Raw genomic sequence first — 9037 nt, 5'->3', positions numbered from 1 at the left:
ATTTCAAGGACGAGAAGCAATTTTCCGGGCAAAGCATGACGAGAATTCCAGGTGGAAAGAACACCTGGGCAAACACACGGAAGTGTGAGAATAGCATGGTGATTCGGGACATGGTTTTGAAGAGTAAATGAGAAAATCCATGTAAAGTTATTGGCACAGCAAGCGGGACTCAGTCATGTGACTGTTTTTCCTGGAGGAATAGAGTAAACTCGGAAGAGAGGCAGAGACCAGATTGCACTGGACCTACACGGTCATTCTGATCAGCTTGGACTTCACCTCAAAAACAATAGAGAACCATTGGAAGGTTCTAATCAGGGGGTAATGTGATCAGATTTTTGTAAAATTTTCATCCTTTATTAGATATAGACAACTGGCAAGTCCTGAAATTCATATTATAAAAACATATCTAAAACTTATATTTTAATGGCAAGAGTCAAGATTGCAAAGTGAAAGGGAAAGGAAAAAGTACATTGGAGAACATCCTCCATGAAGACAGTCATTCATGTTGCTACCTAGAAAAATTGCCCTGCATTTAGGATATTCCCGAGCATCTAGAGCTCTGCTCACCACCCACCACATTCTTTCTAAGAGCCTGAAATCCACCTTTTCTTTAGGTCCGTAAGACTTAGATGAGAACACCTGCTAGCCTTGCCTCTGCATAAACACTAATATATTAGTGACATGCTTATTTGAGAAAATACTAGACTGATACACTGAAGTTATATATATACTAGCATAAATGTCTCATCAACTACACTTCTTTCTTAGGCCGTGTGTGTTTGTGTCTTCATGTGCATCCCCATGAACATGGAACAGAACTAGCTAGCAGAAGAGGAAACTAAAAAAGGTTCATCAGAATGATCTTCAGGACATTATGTACACAATTGAATAACAATAGTTTCAGTTAATTTCAGCCAAGCAGGTTGTTATTTTGGAAGAAAAAGGATGAATTTATTTTACTCAATAGCTAGGTAGTGGGTTGGCTGCATTTGTTATTAAAACAAACACGCCTACCATAATTAGTCTGTGGATACTCCCATAATAATTGGGAACGACCACACCACTTAAATGGGACTTGATGTTTTTGGTCATGCATCAGTACGTGCCTTCAAACCTCATTGAGCCATGTGATTCCCAGTTTTGAGAGTCTGGCACTTGAAATGGCACTTTAAAACATTGGTTTATCATAATAGCTTCCTCCTTGATGAACGGTCTCGTTTTAATGATATTGACATGCTGGCTGGGTCTGAACTGGGCCTTGGCCTGCCAACCCTTGCCACTAGTGAAACACTTCTTATATGATAACCTTCATTTGCTAAGGCTGACTTTTGATGGAAATGGTTGCATTTTCACATGGCTCCAGGGTTTACCCTTTAAATCTCAGCTTATATTTTATTTTATTTCCTCAGAGAGATCTTTCCTGACCACTCCATCTAAAATAGTCCCATCCTCACCCCAGTGCATCTTTATCACCCCACTCTGTGCCTTGCCCAAACAACACTATCAGTCCCTAAGAGCTTGCTCATTTGTGGGTGTATGTAAATTCCCTGAGGCCTAAACCTCCTTGTCTTATTCAACACTGTATTCATAACACGTAAACAATACCCGCCATAGTTATTGATCAATAAGTTTGTCTTAAATGAATGAATGAAAGGTGAAGTGAGGAAATGACTAAGCTGATAAAGGGACCAGAATTGATGTTACCAGGAAATAAAAGTTAAAGAAATATCCCTTCTGGGAAAGGGATCAATCACTTGAGAATAAGTAACTTACCATGGGAAAAAATATCAAGCCTAAATGGACATTTGTAGAATGAGATGTCATTTGAACTTTTTGAAGGAGTTCCCTCAATAAGTTTTTACCTTTTACATTAAAAAAATGTCCATATACTGATCACGACAAATGTTCATGCAAGGAAGAGCCAGGTCGGATCTCCCGAGATGTAATCTTCATAATGCACATGAACCTTTTTTGGGTACACTTCACTTTTCTAAAGAAATGAGAGGTCCTCTTATTTGCAAATGACAGAGATTAGACAAATTAAAACAAGATAAAATTGAGATAAAACAAATTAACAAACTTAGCTCCCATAAATCAATCCTTATCATACTTCTTAAAACTAACAAAGAGTAAATTTCAACTCAAAAGAACTAATAAAATAATAAACAGCAATGTGCTCTTCAAAATCTGTCCAAGTTTCTGACCCCGATAAATTAGTCTCTAGGAGGCTGGCATTTTATGAGAGATTGCTTTAGCATTAATAATAAAATTGAGGATCATAGAGCTGCACAGAGGGAGTAGAAAAGAAATGGCAAAATTTTCCCTGGGAAAAGTAATTTATTGCAAGGACAATTCTAGAAGATTATGCCCAAAATATGGTTTGTGGATATTCCAAACATGAAATGGTGGATAGCTGAAGGTAGTACAGATTGATCAAAAATAAAGTCATGGGAGTTGAACTTCATTTCCATTTGGAAGACAGCTACTTATATCTCCCCTGATGCTGTACCTTTTAGCCACTAAACTTGACCCTATCTCTTTGGCTCAGGCCTAATGGCTAGATCCTTGGCCAACAAGAAATCCTTGAAACTATCACACCAGAAGGTGAGATTTCTTCTTTACAGGAATTTCAGCAAGGCATTTAGCCACTTCTCATGAATAGTTATAGGCAAAATTAAGACTTGTGGACTAGGGATGCATATTTGGGCTTGTTTTTATTGAATAAATTCACCCAAAAAACATTAAGTAATGCATTAGGTAACAAAATATGGGGAGATTTCTGTATGGAGCGTCAGCATTTTGAACTTGTCTTCTTCTAGCCAATATTTTTAATGAATATTAAAAGTAAGATACAGAAGGAAGATAGCAATTTTTTAGACACTAGAAAATTGGAATGATTTCTTTGGCGATAATCTGAATTTAAAAGCTCAGAGAGGGTCAAAACTAAAAAATCCAATGCTGTAGCTCGAGGGAAAAGTTAAACTTCAGGGGTAAAGAATGTAATAGACCTGGCAGCAACAATATTGTAGAAAGACAAAGAATTTTAATCACCTACAAATTTGATATAAACTAGCCCCAATGGATTTTTCAGAAAAAATAACACATTCATGCCTATCTAGGACTATAATTCCAAAGCTGAATAAGACAAAAATTGGGTTAATCAATATTTTTGAATGAGTAAACAAAGAAAGGAACAATTAATGAGTGAAACAACTAACAAGCATTGTTGAATTTTTATTGGGCAAAACTGATCATTTAAAGACTTGTATAAAGTATTTCCTCACAATTGCAGCTGCAAATATGTGATGCATTGCTTTACAAAGTAGTCAACTCCTCAAATCTGGCTTTATTAGAAGAAATGGCAGCATCCCTTTGCAAAGAAGGTTTAAACTGCATGAAGGAATTGAGTCAGGAATTGATGATGTCCAAGTCTCTCTCCACTTCTACAATTCTCTTGAGCAAAGTTTTGATGGAGGAAGAGTACAGATGACAACCACAAGAAGGATTCTTTTTCCAGACCAGAAAGGGAACTGGCCAGTTGTTTCCTTTTTTCCCTGACATGAAAAAAAAAAAAGAAAAAGAAAAAAAGACACATTGGTGAAGAGTCAAAATGACTCTGATAATATCAACTTTTTCACCTAAAGAACTGTGGACTTCAGGCATTCTAGTTAATCTCTCGAAGCCCCAGTCTCTTCATCTGTAAATTAAGGATAATATAACCTAACCTATGTGACTAGGTGGTGTCCTGACTGAAGAAGGTGAAGAATGTAGTGACTGGCATAAACTAAATGTGCAATACATTGTGACTAGTGTTCAAGGTGGAGTACACGTGTTCCAGTATATGCCAAGGTTGCATCTCTGGAGGCAACCACTTGTCTTTTGCCCTGCCCTTCTAGAAAAATACATCAAATTTCATTTAATTGTCCTATGTTCTTTATAGCCTCTTGTGTATACTTCTTTCTTTCTAAACTAATGGTTAGCTTTTCTCATTTGCCACTTATAAAGACACTGATCTTTAAGGCACAAATATACATGGAGAACCACATACACACACAAACACACACACACACACACACACACACACACACACACACACCACACACAGATATGTATATTTTTTTGAAACACTGAAATTAATTCTCTTTGGAATTGGAAATAAATGGTTACCAAGTCAGTTCAGTCACAGATAAGCTTTTCCCTTAATCATTTACAACTACAATTTTCTCAAACTAGGGTCAGAATATATTTGCTAAGCTGTGACAATATGATTTCTTTTAGGCACACAGATATTCTAATACAGCAAGAATTCAAAGGCTTATTTAAAAGCTAAAAACATCTGGAATACAATTTTGCGTTTCCTTTACATGAACATTACATTTTTAAAAACCGGGATCTGAAAGTTTGATATGTAAAAGACAAAAAATATTTGTACTTTTTAAAAAATGTTTATTCATTTATTTTTGAGAGAGAGAACACGAGCGGGAGCGAGGGAAGCGCAGAGAGAGAGGGAGACAGAGAATCCCAAGCAGACCCTGTGCGGAGCCCGACACGGGTCTCTCAAACCCATAAACCTCAAGACCATGACCTGAGCTGAGACCAAGAGTTGGATGCTTAACCAACTAGCGCCTCAGGTGCCCCTATTTGTGCTTTTAAAAATAATTTCTACCAAACATCTCAGAAGAGCTTCTGAGATCACCTTCAGAGTGATGGGGAGTGCCTCCTGAGACAGAAAATATAATCATCCTTTTAGGAGTGAAACACTAAATTCTCATTCACTGCCACCAAGGAGAAAATGTACAACGTTGCCATCACACTAAGCAACGCCATAGATCGACACTCCATTCAACTCCCCTCTCGTTACTCAGGGACTGTTCTGTTGTGAAAGCACATCCAATCCCAGGTGAATAGAATCAGCTTTTCTGATAGGAACAAAAGAGAAGTCTGACCTTTATCAAGCACTTGACATTTGTTGGCACTGTGCAAAGCACGGCTTTCTAATTTAACCTTCAAAATAAATCTATAAAGTGAGGTATATTGTTCTCATACTAAAGATAAATTACCTGAGGTTTACTAAGGGCAACTGATTTGCCCAAACCATGCAGCTAGCGAGTGGTGAAAGTGTTTCTCAGTGTGTAGTTCCAGGGACCCTCACACTACATCACAGAGAGCTTCGTAAAGGAACAGATTCCTCCCACACCCAAAGGTGCTAAATGAGAGTGGGGACAATGAAGCAGAGGCTGCATTTTAAAACAAGCACCTTGGGGCGCCTGGGTGGCTCGGTCGGTTAGGCGTCCGACTTCAGCTCAGGTCACGATCTCACGGTCCGTGAGTTCGAGCCCCGCGTTGGGCTCTGGGCTGATGGCTCAGAGCCCGGAGCCTGCTTCCGATTCTGTGTCTCCCTCTCTCTCTGCCCCTCCCCTGTTCATGCTCTGTCTCTCTCTGTCTCAAAAATAAATAAACGTTAAAAAAAAATTTAAAACAAGCACCTCAGGTCATTCTGACCCTTTTTAATTAATCACTCTGGTGGGCAAGGCCTCTGAAAGACAAACATAAGAAAATGTCCATTCTTGGATGTATTCATCATTTTTTTTTCCTCCTGTTGAAATAATTTGTTTCATTTTGCATTAAATAACAGTGTTCGCTCCACTGTCAGGTACTCTCATACACGTCTTCATCTTCAAGTCAAGGCTAATGGCTTGGCTAATGACAAGGCTAATGAGGTGTTTACCCCAAAGAATTAAAAGTGAGTATTCAAGTACATGGACACTCGTGTTCAGAGCAGCATGATTCACAATTGCCAAAAGGTCGAAAGAGCCCCAATGCCCATCAATAGATGATGGATAAACAACTAGTGGTGTATACACATGGAAAGGAATAAAGTAGTGATACACACTGGGGCATGGATGAACCTCCAAAACATTATGCTGCACAAGAGAAGCCAAACACAAAATATCACATCTTCTAGGAGTCCATGTATATGAAATATCCAAAACAGACAAATCCGTAGGACAGAATTCAGGCTGGAGGTTTCCAAGGGCTGTAGGGAAGGGGTAACAGGGTAAGAACGCTTAATGAATAGTGGGTTTGTCTATGAGTGAGGTAAATGTTTGGTAAGTAGAAAAAAGTGGTAGCTGAACAACATCGTGAGTGTACAAAATGCCACTGAATTATTCACTTTAAAATGATTAATTTTAGGGGCGCTTGGGTGGCTCAGTCAGTTGAGCGTCTGACTTCAGCCCAGGTCATGATCTCATGGTTTGTGAGTTCAGCCCCACATTGGGCTGTTTTCAGGGAAGAGCCCACTTTGGATCCTCTGTCTCCCTTTCTCTCTGCACCTCCCTCACCCCGCGCTCTCCCTCTCTCTCAAAAATAAACATTAAAAAGAAATAAATAAAAGGTTAATTTTATGTTATGTGAATTTCACTTCAAATTATTTTTAAAAAATAAGAGATAATACTACTAGCTTCTAATTTCCTTTCGTATTTGGTCCAAGTTTGATGCTAAAAGTACTTTTGGGGGATAGCTATAGTGATGATAACTTTATAATATTCCCGGATTAAGTGTCTCTAACTCCATGGCCAACAGATGGCGCTCCAGTTTCAATTGTAACGGAAGTTCTCAGAATATCTCACACAAAGGTCTCCGTTGCCATTAATAACGAGATTAAACGCATGTCCTTAAAACTCTGTTATGGGGCTAGAAACTAGAAACTTTGACTGATGTTTCTTAATTTCCCTTAGAAATTACAGCCTAATCATAAAGTGGATATACAAAAATAAATTAAATAAATAAATAAATAAATAAATAAATAAATAAAATAAAATAAAAATAAAAGTGACTATAAAGCAGCAACTTTGAGTACAGAAGTCATACATGAAAATTTTTAGTGGGGCCAAAACAGTAATGATGGGTAGAAAAGCAGAAGTTTTACTAGCAGATAGACCTAATTTCTAACTCAGTCTCACCATTTTCCAACCATGTGACCTTGCTTAACAAAATTGCTTAGTCTCTTAGAATCTGTTTTCTCCTGCAAAATGTTGATAACACATTCTTCCAAAGTTAGTTGTAACAATTAGGAATAATGTGTTTGTCAAGTGCTTTGCAAAACATTTAGTAGATAGTAGGTACTCAGTAATATTTAGCTATTCTAATTGGTGACAGATAAAATATAGAAATACATATAGGATTTATTGGCCTTGGGTCATATGCATTTAAGTTAAATGCAGTCCATTACTATTACCTGCATATTAACAGCATGGAATTTGACACACCACAGACGTATTTGTAAATTGTTAGAGTCAGTTAAAGTCTTAAATGCTTATGCTTTCTGTAAGTCAAACATTGAAGTGACATTATATTGATACAGCAGAAAGTTCATAATATATTATTAGGTGGAGAGATAAAACAGATTGCAAAACAGTATTATAGCGTAGTCCCAATTTTGTTTAAAAACTGTATATCTGGTAAGATACAGCAATATATTAATGTTGGTTATCTTTGGGTCATAAAACTATAGCTGATTTCAGTGTTCTTAATACTTTTTACACATTTTTAATATTTTCTATAATAAATATGTATTAATTTCTAGTGACACACACACACACACACACACACAAATCTTTTTCATGTACTACTGTGTGAAACTAGGAATATATCAGATATGGACACAGCAAGTCTGTGAACCAGTTGAATCCATAGAGGAAGTACACTCAGAGCTTAGATATATAGTGCCCTGGGACCTCCCTCCTGCTTAGAATTCTCCCTAGGGGGAAAAATAAATGGAAAAACAAACCCAGATGTGTTTCTCTTTGCCAGTGTTTCAGGCCAGCATATGTAAACAGTATCAGTGAGATGTTCAAACAGCTGATTAGAAAGGAGAAAATTCAGTTGGCTTCACAATTTGGAATCATGTCAAACACGCTCTCAAAAATAAACAGACATACCAATGTCAAAATTTCTTACTAGCCTTAATTCATAAGACGAAGTTTTTGTATTTATAATAATTTGGGAATATTCATCAAAAACTTTAAATACACATATACTTTCAACCCAGCATACCCCTTTTCTAGGACTCTGTCCTATAGAAAGACATAGACTTGAACCAAGATTCATGGTCGAGGGTTGTACAGGGCAGCATGGCTTATAAGAACAAAAATTGCCACTAATGGGGAATGATTTTTACATCATAAGGCATTCATACTATAGAATGCTATGCAGCTGTTAAGTAGAATGCTATAGATTTCTAAATAAGGACATGGAATGATCTCCCACACACATTAGGTGGAAGGAAAAGAGTAAGAGCTATAACAAAAGTAAGATACCATTTACATTTAAAAAAAACCTCTCTTTGTGTATGTGCATAATACTTATGTACACATATTTAAATATGTAAATACATAGAAATATTGAAAAGGTCTAGAAAGGTAATACCTAATTATTAACAATGATCATATCTAAGGAAAGTTTTTTAAACTATGTTTTCTAAATTGTTTTAAGTCCTCTCTCTCTCTCTTCCTCTCTCATGCAGACACACAAACACGCACACACACACACACACACACACAGTCATACATAAACACATACACTAATACATGTGTCTACTATGTGCTAGGTTTTGATGTAAATGTCAAGGATGTATTAGCATTCCACACCAGAAATAGCCCATTCTTATGAGAGCTTTCAGTGTTGAGGTTCATCCCTGGGACTTTTCACAGACTACTGGCTATATGGTCTAGTCAGACAATAAATAATTATTTCTGCAGGTTGATCAAACAGTTTGTGCCCCAGAGCCCCCCTCCCCACACTTCTCAGTAAGGGAAAAAAAGAAAAAGAAATAAACGAGCCCAGATTGAAATATAAGAAATAAAATTTTGAAAGATAATATGAAATATTATATTCTTGAGGTTTTCTTTGAAAAGATACTCCCCCATAAAAGCATGAATAATAAAGGAAAATGTTGCTAAATTTGACCATATTAAAATATATTAAAACCTCAGGAAAATAATGTCATAAACTTGAAGAAGATACTTTTGACACA

General features: G+C 36.9%; 1 long non-coding RNA gene across 1 annotated transcript; it reads right to left on the bottom strand.

Annotated features, from left to right (window-relative positions):
- Window positions 1-3221: 3221 nt before the first annotated feature.
- Window positions 3222-8154, bottom strand: LOC131483954 (uncharacterized). Its single transcript, XR_009247957.1, has 2 exons — window positions 8059-8154; window positions 3222-3554 (listed from the first exon to the last, which is right to left on the bottom strand). It is a non-coding gene; the product is annotated as an uncharacterized LOC131483954 (long non-coding RNA).
- Window positions 8155-9037: the final 883 nt, after the last annotated feature.

Source organism: Neofelis nebulosa, chromosome 8 (assembly GCF_028018385.1).
Source record: "Neofelis nebulosa isolate mNeoNeb1 chromosome 8, mNeoNeb1.pri, whole genome shotgun sequence".
Taxonomy (NCBI): Eukaryota; Metazoa; Chordata; class Mammalia; order Carnivora; family Felidae; genus Neofelis; species Neofelis nebulosa.
This window is presented reverse-complemented; position numbering and strand designations above follow the sequence as displayed.